The sequence below is a fragment of the Magallana gigas genome, chromosome 6 (genome assembly GCF_963853765.1).
Source record: "Magallana gigas chromosome 6, xbMagGiga1.1, whole genome shotgun sequence".
Lineage (NCBI taxonomy): Eukaryota > Metazoa > Mollusca > Bivalvia > Ostreida > Ostreidae > Magallana > Magallana gigas.
In genome coordinates, this window is record NC_088858.1 from 55,581,169 (window position 1) to 55,596,961 (window position 15,793).

Here is a 15,793-nt window from a genome sequence, read left to right on the forward strand (position 1 = left end):
ACATTACCGTTATGTTTTCTTAGAAAAAAATATTACAGTCAATTCGAAACAAAATGGGTGGGATGAGCCGGATATCTAGATATCATGAGGTTTATGTGTATATGAATTAAATAATTGTTTTTAAGAAGTTAGGTAGTGATCCTAAAAATTAATTGTTAATTGCAACTAGTACTTAAATGGTGCTCAATTTTTACGTAAACAAAATCATACCATAGTATTCAGTAAAATATTCATTTCAAGTGATTTGATATTACAAATAATATTCACGATATGAACAATAGACCAGTCAACTTCATGGTAAATTGTCACGAGAGCTGTCGTGTGTCTAATCAGTTGATCAATAAGACAAACATCAATGAGTATTTTCAATTTTATCTATTTATAAAATCAATAAATTATAAATATACATACATGTATTTACAAAAAAAATATTGACCGATTTTTTTTTTAAAGATAACAGTTCCATCATATGGCCTCCTATGGTGGTATAAGTGTCCTCTGCGTCCTTCTAATGTCCCTCCAATGTGTCCTTCTCATGTACCACGTCCTGAGATGACGGCTTTTGTCCACCGGCTTCCGGTGTAGTGAAGGAGGTTACACGGGTGGTATGATGTTGAATACCGGAACACCGGTGACTATAACTATTACTGCAAACATGGGTATTTATAGTATCATAGTAAACAAAAAGAACAGCCCGAGTATAGTCTATTATTGACCAACACCTGAAGTGACAAAATTGAGACATCAAAAAGTATGTAAACATAAAATAAAAATCAGAGGTACCCTACAGAAAAATGTACACATTCATAAATCTATGGATTGTGATATAAATGATTCTGGAACGAATATGTACTGTTAATTAGTAAATTTTGGAAACTTTGTTGGTAAGCAATTTGTTTTTGATTTTATAGTTATGCGGTTGGGATAATTGCAGATCATCCAGAGTTTTCGATTTCTTTGCAAAAAAGTCCAATGTTTATAAAAGATGTGTTTGATAGCTCAGGTATTCAACTTGATACTGTCAAAGTTAAGTCGAAGCTGTGAATAATTTAAGACTGCAAATGTTCTCATAGCACAAAGTTCTTGCAAATATAACAAATAAGCAACAAACAGTCTAATCAACAGTGTACGACAGTTAACTTGATATTAACTATTTAGCTCACGGATTCTCTGTCTGGTAGCGTGTTCTAGTTGATTGGTATGGTCTTGTTCGAGGGACTGTTGGTATGAATACCGAGCATCCTGGAAGTTTCCTGCCATCTGTTGACAGATCCCCAAAATCTCCCAGGAGATGTCTCTGAGTTGTTCAGGTACAAACTGTCCCTGGTCATGATGGACTAAGAACTCGAGATCATCTAGAGCTTCTTTTTCTTTAAAGGTATGAACATGCCGAGAGCATAAATACTCTAGCATGTGAAACAGTACAACAGGTGGAATATATAATAAAGGAGAATGCATATGATACTTTGTTTCATGCTGCTGTTCTGGTTGCAATTCGCTGATATAACAGATTTCATTACTGAGTTGAATATCCCATAAAAGCGCCTGTCTCATTTTTATAGACAAAGGTTTTCCACCTACAGCCTCGGTATAACTGTCGAGATCTACATGCCTCTTATACATCAAACATGGATGTGATAACTTGCCCTTTGTCATCTCTATTACAGATAAAGCTTCCCTGTATCTGCATGTTTTGTAATAATACATGGCGATGTACAACATGCCATTGATAATACCACACTTGGTCGCTAGTTTTAACAGGTGACACGATATTTTGTCAATAATATACATCATTTTGTTAACACCTTTGTTATAATATGTGTTAAACAATAGAAAAGCAAATGATTGAAACGTGGTGGCTGCAAGTTTCTGTAACACGGCCTTTTGAAACTGTGAACCTGTAATACATAGATTCTGTAGAATCGGGTGCAGCAGAAACCTTATACCGTGCCCAATGCTTGTGAGATGTATGACATCGATTCCAACAATGTCAAGGAATATCTCTGTATCTAAAGCAACCTCTCTGGTCTGTACATCAAGACAGACCCCGAATCTCGGATTACAGAGAACATTGATCATGTATGTTTGTATGAATTCACTGTTTAGCAGCATTCCAATTCCCCTCTCGTACAATCCGTACAGTTTCCTAAAGAATGTTTGCTGTGTCATACCAAATATTTTGCTAAGAAACATGTTGTTTGCTGGAATAAAAAAATTTGGACAGGCGCCCTCATAAACCCATTTAAGGAGAAGTTTGAAACAAACCCAGAAACCTCCCAAGAGATTTTGAGGAGACCAGTTTTCTAGAGCGTTTTGTTGTATAGCCCAGAATAGGGCTGTCTTCATGTGGTAGGAACACAGTAGTTTTTCCTCATCTCTAATTCCTTTGTTTATTATTTCCTTTAAGAATATTTTCAACAATCCATAAATTAGAAATTGTGTGTGATTCATCGAGTATACAAGTTTGTACTCTGCCTGAGAGAATGAAATTCTCCATTCGTGGTCTTCATGGTTTCCTAGTTTGTGTCCTATTGCTACAAAATGGCATCCGCTTCTAACAATGTCATCGACAACATCAGGCGATGGCCATGAAAGACATCTGTCTTTCCAACTGGAGGCAGAGGGAGGCCAAAGCTTACTGACAAAACAATAGGCTTGGTCATATTCTATTCCACCCCCAAGTGTCCCACTACTACATGGTCCATGTATTCCGGAACCAGGAAACGATATCGTTTGGATGATCTCCCTGTATTTACTACTTGATATGCAAAGCTGTTTATTGTGTTCTACACAAGATCTCATTACATAATAAAAAGCATCTTCGTTTAAAGAACGATTCAGAAAGACGGCGCATTCTAATGGTACCGGTATCTTAAGTAAAGTGAACCCTGGTGGACTCTCCGAACTGTCGCAGAAAACCGGTACATGACTTTGTATGTTGTTAAAACGAATCTGAGAAAAGTCCCAGATCACCTGGTGATCAGTTGGCCAGAACATAATGTCTACGTCTGAACCACGAAATCTGAATCCTTCTTTTCTACTTCCACTCATCATTAATTGTAATTTGAGTTCATCTTTCAATACTTGATTCACAAGTAACTCACAATCATCAATTCTGTTTCGCCTAGACGCCACCTGTTGTGGAGTCCCTATCTCTTGACAAATCCCAACATACACTGACCGGGACATTTTCTGAAGAGCCATTCTGTTGAAAATGAAAGAAGAAAACAATTTGAATACTACCATAGCACAGGAGAAGATTAGCTTTCACGCAATTTTACTTGAACATTGTTAACAATAATAAAGAAATTAAAAAAATAATTTTGTTTCAAATGTAAGAGAAGGAATAAAAAACTGTATTCATTCTTAAAACTGAATCGTGTTATGAAATACTATGGCAATATATCAAATATTTTGAATCTGTAATGCACTATACCTATAGCAAAAAATAAGCACTCAAAAGCCGTATAATTGGTGGAATCCAGTCGCTTTGTTAAAATTTAAAACCGTTGCTTAAATTCGCTGTTAATTGCATCTTCTTTAAATCTAGGAAGAAAACATATTTATTAGATTTTCCGGTTTGTCTTCTAGCAATACGGTTGTTGTCAAAAGCGTTCTTCATCCTGATCTTCATCAAAGTAAGGCAACATTAAACTACTGCAATATGAAGCATATTTATGAAAAAAACCAGCGTTTTACCTATCTTTATCACAAGCAAATGGAGGCAAAAATTTGTTTGAGTTGCCAGACAATCATAATCCTATGTCTATATGTATATATGCAGTCTAATATCGTGCGACCACTGTTGTCACATACCCCTTTAAAGCTGTCTTTAGTAAAACTTGAATTTGTCTCTTGTATTTATAGTGCATTTGTATAGTTCTATACTTATACATCCCTTTCACAAAGATTTCCTAAGATGTTTCCTAAGATAGAACTTAAGATATGCCTAAGTTATAACTTAGGAAGTAAATAAGATTTTTCATAGCTGTTTCACAGAACTTTCTTAGTGTAACGCAGTTGACTAAATCTTATCTTATCTTATCTTAAGATACACTGTAAGCCACTTTTAAATTATTTCGTTAATTCCTTACCTACATCGATCATGTAAATTCTTTTCAACATGGCATGGGTGCAAACATTCTAAGTAAACGTAAAAACACATTCCCTTATTCTCCTAGAAACAAATTAGAGAAAAAAAGTTAAAGCGTGTAAAAACAGTGCAAATAGTTCGTGCATACACGAGTATATAAAAATAACGTAATAAAACCGTATATTCTTTGAAAACGGTATATTGTAGTTTGAGAAATCTCAGTATCTTTGTTTTTTGCTACATGTACATATAATCCTTGACAGCATGAATCATTTGAAAAAAATGGTCACTGCTAGAATTTCTGTTATTCTTTATAAATGATCGAGTGAATTTTTTGTTTAGTAGGTCCATTATAAATAGTCCGTGTTTACATACAAAGATATGCTTAATCCTAAATTAAAAATACCCGTTGGGATATCCAAATATTATGACTTTACTATATCTTACGGTATATTTCAAAATGGTATACAATACTCACATGCAGTGACAAGTAGGAATGGAATGGAAAGATGAAGAACTTTTAAAGTAAGTTTAATGTAACGCGTGGTTTCTTGTAATGGTTGGTATAAGAATAGGGCTATTTTTAACAAAAGGAAACATTGCAAATAAATGCATCTTGGCTGATAGAGGAAGCCAGGATAAAAGACAACAATTTCTTAATGAAACAGCATTCCCTTCCCAAGGATAATTTAGCATCGACATACCTAGACCACTTGTCGGTCACTCCTACCACTCCCAACAAAAACAAATAAACAACCCCTCACCCCACCCAAAGAAAACACGAAAATTTCTTTCGTTAAAGAAAAGCTTATTTAGTGGAGGGATAGGACAAATCATCCAGTCATTCTGTAAATTGAGTTTTATTTAGTATTTATTCCTATTTTTATAAAACTATCAGTGATTCTCGGGCATGAATAATTTCATTATCATCAGTGCACTAGCTATAATAATACCCGCTACCCATCTGCGCCTGCGACGAGATAATCTTTAAAAAATGTTAAAATTAAAAGTCTACACAAAAGAAATTAATTAAAGAAATAAATGCTTATTTTGATATTTCTAAAGTTTTCAGATAAGAAGTAAAGTGAACAAGTCCTAATGATTCGTTTTTTCTTGTATTTTTGTCAACTTTAATGTGCATGTTATTCATTTTATTATACAATAAACAGTCGCCATATTAAGTTTGTTCCTAAGACATCGATTTATCTGTCTTAAAGTTAAGACATAACTTAGGAATTCATAAGATAAGACTGGAATAGTAAAACGGATAAGTAATGAACTTAGGAAAAAGTTCTTTCCTAAGATATAACTTAGTCGTAAGTATGCTTTGTGAAACGGGCCCGGGTCTCTTAAAAGATACTTGTATCTCTAAACTTATCTAATGCGCCGAAACAAAGGAAAATGTGGCCAGAGTATCTCATTATGATATGAAGTCAAGAAGTGTCTGCTTATACGGAAGGAAGGTATGCTATAAAAATAACTGGTTTAAGAAGATCGATTCTTATTTTATTTTTTTAAAGCACGGTGTTTGTCTTTTTTAAGGGAAAAATATCAAATTAATTATCAATTTTTAATTGGTTCACATTCAATAAATCGTGCTCAAGAATCGTCTTCGTGAATTGTGAATGTTTGCAAATGTCGCAAACTTTGCAGGAGAATGAAAGTGTGTAGGATACATGCACTGTTTGAATAAATACAATAGAACAATTGAAACTCATTATTAGATATCTTGTCTTGTCCTTATCTAACTGTTATCTTCATATACCTATTACGGACAATCAGATGAAGTGCTGGTTTTATAATTTTACAAATATAAGATAATTCTATAAGAATATATAATAAGAATTCTATAACGATAAACGAAGCCAATTCTATGTATACATGTAAACATGTTTTCTTCCACATGACTACCGTATGTATTTATTTAGTCATTTGAAAAAAAACCCCACCTTTTTGGAAACTTAAACTAATATGATTTTAAACTGAGTTGATATAGATATAAAGTCATTCAAATAATTATGTCAATTGGTATTTGCGAACGTTTAAAACTATAAGACGTTGTAAAATATTTCAATTTCGTACATGTAATCTTTCAACTCTATGGGACTCAAATTCAATTGGCTACAGTAATTGGTAAATTTGTTTTGGCTGACATCGTTAAAATCGTATAGGATTTTACATATTTTTGAAGAATTTTTACCGTGGATCCATAAAAAAAATTGAAAGCTGTGTTCGCGAGTTGTTACTATATCTCTGTTCGTACTAAACCAGTTTACTGTACGGAGATCGATAACTCTGTTAGGCCAAAGTTCATTAATCTCCCAGAATTGAGTCTTTTATTTCTCATGTGTGTAATGATTAACAGAAACATTTATATTCTTCCTCAAATCAAGAAAAATAAGCATGTCAAAGTGTATTTAATTATGATTTATTTTGAAACCAATTGAGAGAGAGAGAGAGAGAGAGAGAGAGAGAGAGAGAGAGAGAGAGAGAGAGAGTAACATGACAATAGAAGGAAAATGTTTAATTAACATTTACGTTGAAGATTGTGTACAATTTAAACATACTTTTTACTGAATAAAATAACGATTGGAAAACAGGCATAGCCTATTGTAAAAGCAGGTCAAGTATCACCTTAAGAGGATAAACATTAATGTTAAGATCTAGTTATACACTTGTAATTGACAAATAATATAAGTATCATTAGTTAGAATTATGCTTAAATACAACAAGATTTTATTAACATCCAGAAAAGTAAACAACGATAGAAAAATATAATTACAGTCAATGGATTAATTAATTGTTCCAACCTTACTAAAATAAAGAATAAAAACAAAAAAAAACAAAAAAAAAAAAAAAAACAGAGACAGTATACCGTACATGTACACTAAGTCTATACTAAATCCTCTTAATAGATTAATAAATTCATATAAATTGGGAAAATATCAGTTTATTTGATAAAAATATTGGTTTTTTCCTTAATGTATACAATTTCAAGTTTTAAATTCAACACCAATATCAAGTATATTTCTTTCAAAATTACAATATGGACACTTCATGAAAATGTTCAGTGTTCTATTTTTCACACAGCTGTTCATCTGATAAAAATGACTTTTTAAGGAGGCATTTAGATTGCTAACATTATTTCTAGGTCGACAATAAAAAATATGTTCTTCCTTATAACCAACATAGAAATATTTTCAAGATTTTGTTACTCCTAAGCTTTTAAGCTGTGTTTAAAAAGAATGGAAATGAAGGAGAGAAAACAATAGAAACCATGGGGCTAGTTTAAACTTATTGGTGTCTCAAATATAAAAGAAGAAGAAAAAAAATGACAGGATCTCTATTTCCAAATCTAACTTGCATACCCACTTTTTCTAAAAGGACAATAATCCGTTACTGAGCTTATGTATGAAAACATGTCAAGATAGAAAAAAGATTAAAAGTCAGTAAACATTACTGATATTCATATTTTCATTTTAAAAAGGCACCATAATGATATGGACATGGTTATAAAAAACACACACACATTGGACATTTTCAAAAACTTCGATGTAGAATCAACCTCATCAGAAGGTGCTGGTAGTTGATTGAGTGGATTTTGACTGTGTAACAATGTTACTGAGAAAAGTGCAGCCTGGGGCTGAGATTCCCTGTAATGATTGTACTCACAACTGTTCACACCTCTATCCCGGTAATCAGACCGTTTTCTGAAAATCTACTTTTACCGCTCTTGTTATTTTCAACGGAAACCGTCCGTCGTTAATGTTTTTTCTCTCACAATTTTTATTAAAATCTCTTTTTATCTCTTTTTATTTTTGAAAACGTGCAGTAGCGCCAGGCTGCTAACAGCTCAGATTGCTAACTTTGAGTTAACTAGTTCAATGGTCAAACGGCATATCGGGTGAAATTTAAAATTTTATCAAAACAGCCAATCTGGGGCCAGAAATGTGTTACTTTTAGTGTTATCAATCTAAAATCCAATACTTATGATAATTGCAATATTTAATGAAAATCAGCGTTTGATAAAAGTCGAGTTTAAGTTCTAAACATTCTCTCAATTATAATATGTCGTGCTAGTAAATGGAAAAGGGAAAGACGACGTTTTTGCAATTCAAATTGTCAGCTATAACCCCTTTTTGGACACAATAATTTGAATAAAAGGTATTGACAGTTAAGGTATACACGTGCAATTTAAATCACTTAAATACGAGTAGAACACCCCCTCTCTTCCGTTTAAGCATGGACCCTTCTTTATTTTTTGTATGATTGCTTGTTAAATGTTTGGGCAATGCCACCACCCCCACCCCCCCCCCCCCTCCATATAAAATACCTATGTTTGTTTTACCATTTAATGCAGAATATACGCCAAGAGAGTTAACTCTTAATATATTTTTGCAAATGAAATATGATGGACCGCGACTTATATTTATATAGCCCCCCCCCCCCCTTCCCAGTTGTGATGTTTACATTTCACATTGTAATGGTGTCGTTCCAGGCGACGATAAGAATTTGACTTTCCAAAGGAATCTCTCTCTAATCATGAGAATTGCCTCAACCTGCTCTGCCATGACACTTAATGATTAAATTGCACAGTGTATCAACCCTGGCGAGTTCAAACATAATTAGACAGTGGCGTAATAAGACATTTCTACGGAGCTATTTAAACTAAGAGTGAAATCTTTCATGTGCAATCGATATATCTGATTACCTGCGTGTATAGCATACAGGTCGGTTTCTGTATCATTACTTATCAACAAAGGATTGACGAGTTCTCCACAATGCACTGTTTAAAGTACAAATTTGAAGCGTGATTATTCAGAACAATATTTGGCAAAGACGAATATGCAATAAAACAAAATCCCGCACAGCTCTGAATACGACCCGGCTGCGTGTATTGATGGATTCTGAATTTCATTTGAATATTCAGTATTCAGACTTTGTATTCATTTCTTAAAAGCTATAACTGTCCACAAACACAATTATTGTACACTTCTGAAAGATAACGGGGAATTTGCGTCGATTACGGTAAGAGGGACTAAAGCCAGGCCTTTGTATAAGAATCGCCGGTAAATAGCGGGTTAAATTCCACCTGTTGAATAGGTACCCGAAGAAGTTTGTTACATACGTAATACCCAAACAGGTGCTTGATAAGAATAAATTCAGGTAGTTAGAGCACTTTCCAGTATTTAAACCAATCAGTAAAACTGATTTAACTTTAAATTTATCTCTACCATTGCACCGCGGCGACCCACTCAGCTGTTGTGTCCATAACGAGTGGGGCCCCACGAGTGAGGAACCACGTGACTGCACCACCTCCCCTAGGATCCACATCATCACAGGGGGTGAGTCTGTTTACTCTGGTATACCTCATCAGTTTTTTTTCCAGCCGTAAAGTTTACGTTGTGTGTATAAACAGTATCTTCAGGTGCACGTTGAATGTATCATTCCTGTGTCGATACTGGGCTATGGACACTTGCCGCTATGTCACTTCTTTTCTCATTGATAGATAATCCCTCGTACACATTGCACTATACAATAATATTATAGTACGGGGTATTGTCTTTCTAGGAAAGGAAATGTCTTTGGTGCATTTTACCTGTGTAAGGGGCATAGTATGGGATGAATAGGTTTACGAGTCATCTCTCTGCACTATAAGATAAGATAGATTTCTTTTCAATCACGGGCCCACATCACAAGGATACAAGAATAATTTGTAGATATTACAAGGACATCAGAGACACGACGTAACGATTCCGGATCCCGTCCTCCTATATCATGTACACACGCCACTTCCTCGTGTCTTGATTTACTCACCTACAGCCGGGAATCCGTATACTATAACTATTACTTTGAAGGGTGCGTTTGAATATTAGGGGTAACTTTGAAGGGCCCAACTAAAACGTACATGCTAATGCTGAATGCTAAAACCGGAATATTATTTTTTTTCATCTTATCATCTATGACAATATGATTGTTAACGTTCCTTGAAGGAACTCTTACGACAACTGAACTAGTTCCAAAGGATGCCATGATTTTATCCAGATGATGAACCCGGTGTACCCTGTCGGTCTTTTCTTGCATTGATTTAAAAAAGACGAATTTCGTGGTAGTTGCGCATTATTAAAAAAATATAAAAGCCTGATTTCACAGTAGTGATAAAAAAATAATAATAAGGGGTAGGGGTGGGGCGTGTTTTTAGAATACCAAGACAGACTACCCACTGGAACCACTGACCTGTGTAAGCAATAGACACTTAGTAACTCTTCTGCAATAGACACTTAGTAACTCTTCTACAGGTTTTTGTGCTACATCTGGCCGACTCTGATAAACAATAAGATAAACAATGCCTTCTCAGCGGTAAGTCAGGGAGCTGTAAACAATACAGGCATAAAAATATCAAAGTTAACACGTGGATACATTTTTGCGGGGTTAGGGGCGGCCTGACCCTTAGGCACACAGACGGGTAAAACCAGTTTGGGGTTAAATTTCACACTGATATTACATTGTTATAATTTTGTAAATTAAGCCAACTTTTCATAATTTCTTTGCGTATAAAGTAGGATTCAAACATTTTTGCTAAAATTGAACCAAATATATTGAGACCGAAAAATCTCGCTCATGTTCTCGTTGATAACAGTCCTCATCGTTTATTTCAATTTCACCAATAGACCTTGCCCTATCCATGGTGACTTGAAGAAAGTTTGTGTTCTGCTATCAAAAATTCACAGACAATTTGTTTTGCCGCCAAACTAATTATGCAACCACGTCTTATGTGTTCGGAATCCAAGGAATCCTACTCGTTCAATATTATAAAAAGAAACTTGCAACATACACATGTGTAAATGCATATACATGCACATACAATTCAGAGTGAGATCTAAGGGCCTGTCTCCACCCATAACTCGCCCTGACTATTCTAAATCTATCAACGCATCCTGTTTTCTTTACAATTAGAATGCATCCTTATTTCAGTACACTAGAGGCACGTCTTGCGCAAGCGTTGGGTATTCCTGTTCCATTTTCTTAAATTTAAAAGTTCGGTTTCGCGATATATATGCTTACTTCATTTGACTTGTAAATCCGCTTGTCTATAGGATTACTCTGTACAAGTATAGCGTATCGTTACACGTTTGATTCTAATTAGAATGATGCTTAGATGTTACATACACGTAATGTCACGACAAACATAGGATCTTACCTAAGGATAAAGTCCACTTTCCTTTCTTTAAAATTATTTGCTCCCCAGATTCTTTACAATTTTATAGGCATTTGGGGTATGAGCTAGGTAGAAAATACTAACACAGACCTGATTTTACGGAGTCTGCATTGTTCATCGTCAATTTCTAATATTTTATAAGTTAACCAGACTTGAAAATGTGACCTAAACACGTTTCATCATTTTCAAGGTCATATAGTGGCGTTGAACTTTATCTATCTAAAGTTTGTCTTTTTATATCTTAGGTTATATCTCGACTTATATCTTAGCTGATATATTTATTGGCAGATATTTTGACAATTTTCTTACCACAGACAGACAGATCAATCAGTCAACAGCCATGTACCTACCACTCACCCCAACGTTGGTAACGTATTTTACATCCTATTATGCAAGGACTCGATGCAACGAGAGTTAAATTCAGCCTGTGACTTTGTTTATAATAAGACCAGTAAAATTACAAACTGCCCCATTGACTCCATTAACCCCAACCAAAACCGAAATATTAATTACAATGCATCACTGATATAGCATGACAGGTCTAATACAGGCACGAAGCATCGGGGGGACCTGGCCCCCCACTTTTTCTTGCAACAACAAATTTTTTAAAATTTACATATAAAAAATTGAATTATCATGGAGTTGCCCCCCCCCCCCCACTTTTTTGGGCGCATGTAAAAAATTAATATGAAAATAAAGAAATTTGGATTAAAATTAGTTAGATACTACGCCCCCCCCCCCCCCCCCCCCCCCGGTTAGGATTTTGAAGATTGTGGGAAAGTCCTAATTTCCTTTATTTTATTTTTTTTTTTGGTTTGCTTGTCAAGATTTTTTGGATGAGTCTGCCCCCCCCCCACTTTCAAAAACGATGCTACGTACCTATAATATATATACAAGTTTGAAATTCCTAGATGTCCTAGATATCATCTGTAGCATATAATATCTGTCAGATAGCCTACACTGTTTGTCTTTCACTATATACTAGTTTACTAAGTAATAAGTCATGTAGTGATATTTTGAATAAGATTATAAACACGGGGTACGGAACGTTTTGTTTTTAAAATAAGTTATCATATTTAGCATTTTAGGCGGCTGGCGCCATTCTACATTCATACCGGGCCAGCTTCTGTTTTAGCTTCATTTTTCAAATGTGTGAATGTGAAATGATAACGTACTGTCTTGTTAAAGCGCGAGAGTAACAATGTCTGAGTTACATTTTTGCTACGAGGTTTTTTTTGTTTTGTTTTTTGAAAATGTTTTTATAATATCATGGTATAAGGAATTGGGAAGCTTTGGACTAGTTGCAAAAACACGGACAAGTATCATGTTGTTGTTTGATTTTTGTGGGTGGTGGGTAGGGGGTTATTTCTGCCTTAATTTTTTATCCTTTAAAATTTTCACAGCACATTATTTGTTGATACACCCAATACACCAGTACATCACTGATAATGCTGAACTTTTACAATAGTTTCATGGAGACGTTCTGGAACACGAATAATTTGAAGTCTAGCATCTCTCACCGAGAAGATTCATATCAATCCTGTAAATTGCGCAATTTCTTCCAAAAAATTGAACGCAAAACGTGAGATAAAGGTTTGAGATTGAAGCCGCTGGAACAGGTCCAATATACATGTAACGGGGTATAGCTTTCTATCGCAGACTCCTGGCTTCTAAGCCGGAGAAACTCGTATAGCGCCCCTTAACACTGAAAAATTATTTCATATCAACATCAAAGTGGAAAACAGTAGAAATTATTTTGAAAACGTGTTCCGCTGTGAAACAATTAGATAAAGATAAATACGTGCGCAGATGATCGTCTAAATAAGAAAACAAGCATTTGTTGTTTAGAGATTTTGGTTAGATCTGGTTTACAGTAGATCACTTTGGCTGAAAGTACGGACGATCGAGCCCTATTTTCTGTGTTTGTAAACATGTCATGTTAGATGTCATGGTCTATCCTCCGTAATTTCTTGTGGAATTCTCTTGGTGTCAATCCATTTGTATAATTTTACAAACGTTTCCTGCGTATGATGCATGTAAAACAAAAATGCTGAATTAGTTTTAGCTCAATAGTAAACAATGGAGAAAAGGGGAGAATGGCGACGAAAACTTCTGATCCATTTTAAGCAATTTCTATCATAAGTCAAAACATTTTCTTTGAGGAAGTCAGTTTGATGGATGTTATCTTATAAGCATTTTTAAAATCTAACGAGGTCATAAGTTTGCATTGATTGCGTTGAAAAAGATGCAAACATCAAAATAAGGATGCTGGGTGACCAACAAATGAGACCATCAGATCTACCTTAAGTTTACCTGTAAAATCAGAACATTTCCTTTATCTCTATTAAGAATTCTTCTTCTCAAGGAGATTAGAATAGTCTAAAAATGGCCTCGACCATCGAGCTATCTTTATTATGCGGTTACGTTTGTCTATACTCTTAGACAGTGGGTTGTTATTGTTTGAATTTTGAATCTACCGTATTTTAAAATTCAATTAAAAAAAAAAACAAATAAAAAAACAAAAAAAAAAACCCAACAAAACAAAACAAAACAAACAAAAACCCACACAATTTTGGTCGTTCTTTTGTAAAGAAGTGACGTTTTTAGTATCAAGTAGCCCATATCCTGTATGAGTTGTAGAATTATAGTTTTCCCATGACCACATAAAGTATTATCTGTGGATTTCATGTATAATATACAGCTAAATCTGATTTATTTTCAATAAATATATATAACAATATATTTTAAGATATCTTGTGTATATTGTGCATAGTTATTATTCATATCCTGTGATGGACTGATATGTGTATTTCTATACCGAAAAAATGTATTGAAATTAGTAACACAGTTTTTCAAAGGAGCGCTTTAACAAGAAGCTGCAAAATAGCTTTGAATCCATATTTTAATGAATATGTGATTTTTAGTCTTACATATGTAAATATGATAGAATATATCTTCTAAAACAGTCAGAATTGCACACATTTAATTTACTTAACAATAATGATCATATAATCACATGAAATTCTTGGATTCTCACATTTAATTACATGCACGGAAACAAATAAGCTATTTGGTCGCAGACTTTATTTTTAGGAAGGTGACATGCAGCATGATCTCAGGTTTTTTGTTTTTGGGGGGGGGGGGGGGGTTTGTGGGGGGGGGGGGGGTGTTTCGTTTCTTGTCTTATGATGTTGTTTGTGAAAAAATGGTTTCCATGGCAAAATGCTATCCGCCTGCTTGAGATATGAATCATTGCAAACAATTGATAGCGCTCGGAATTAGAAATGCCTTCCAAAAATACATTTACCGAAAAATAAAAAAAACAAACTCGTTCGAGAAGAAAACTTATGATAAAACTTCTCAGTGACAGCTAACAAGCTTTTTATCGATATTTTTGTTCTGATCGATGATATTTAAAAAAAAAAGAAGAAAAAGCCCAAACAAACAAAATTAAAACTAAAGAAATATCATAATTTACGAATTGTATATCATTCTTTATGAAACAAATAATTACATAATTTGTTCCCGGTCATGGGGACCATACGCATGTTGGTGATAATTTTTTTAGACTGTGTGATGCTAATGACCATGCAGAGTAGCGGTCTGGTGATTAGAGCCAGGGTGAGGAATCAGGGTAAGGATGTTACTAATCCCCGGCCGGATCGGCCAGATTGCGGTGATTGGATTAGCGGTACAATACCATCTTACCGGCATGTTACAGCATCTACAGGGGGGAATCAATGGCCAACAGATATACACAAATACAGATAACACTCAATCTCGGCCACATGTTTCTGATTCCCCATTGCTGCCCGCGAGCTAAGAGTCATTTGATATACCTACATACTTACACACGCGCGCCTTATGTTTGACAGGCTCCCACTAGGGAGCGGTGATCTACCCCCACCCCTCTCGATGGTTCGGCAGGCGGGCGTGACCATCTGCTTATTCCACTCTCACGATAAAAAAAATTAATCCGTGTCTGAAACTGCAGCAGTATATCCCAATCATTATCTGTTAATACATTCCTGTCTTCCGTACCATCTTTAAATGATTCCATGTTCAGCTGATTAGCTAGATTTTAAGATACATGTATGTAGAATTATTCAATAAATGGTGGGAATTAAGACCTCACATCTGTGAATAATTGAAGGCCGTTCTAAATCTTTACTAATTGCGGCACAACAATTTCAATTCATAATTTCATATTAACATGTGATGTGCATTTTTTTTAAATTGAACACTCAGTATGAAAAAAAAAAATTAACCCCAAAACATTTGTATTGTCTACATGTAATCTCATTGTAATTTTTACTATTCTGAATTCGCACATTCCTCTTCGTCTAGCATTTTACGGGGCTACAGTCACCCCCACTCAAGTCGCTGTACCAAGTTTGGACACTTTCCATCAAACTTGTCAGCAAAAATAACACGACGAATTGCAGATTTTTCTACAGCAATAGGCAGAATTTAGAGACAAC

At 34.7% G+C, this 15,793-nt stretch overlaps 1 non-coding gene across 1 annotated transcript; it reads right to left on the reverse strand.

Moving 5' to 3' along the window:
- Positions 1-379: 379 nt before the first annotated feature.
- On the reverse strand, positions 380-3,845 carry LOC105335482 (uncharacterized). Its single transcript, XR_010714734.1, has 3 exons — positions 3,700-3,845; positions 3,437-3,546; positions 380-3,205 (listed from the first exon to the last, which is right to left on the reverse strand). It is a non-coding gene; the product is annotated as an uncharacterized protein (transcript).
- Between the last annotated feature and the right edge of the window lie 11,948 nt (positions 3,846-15,793).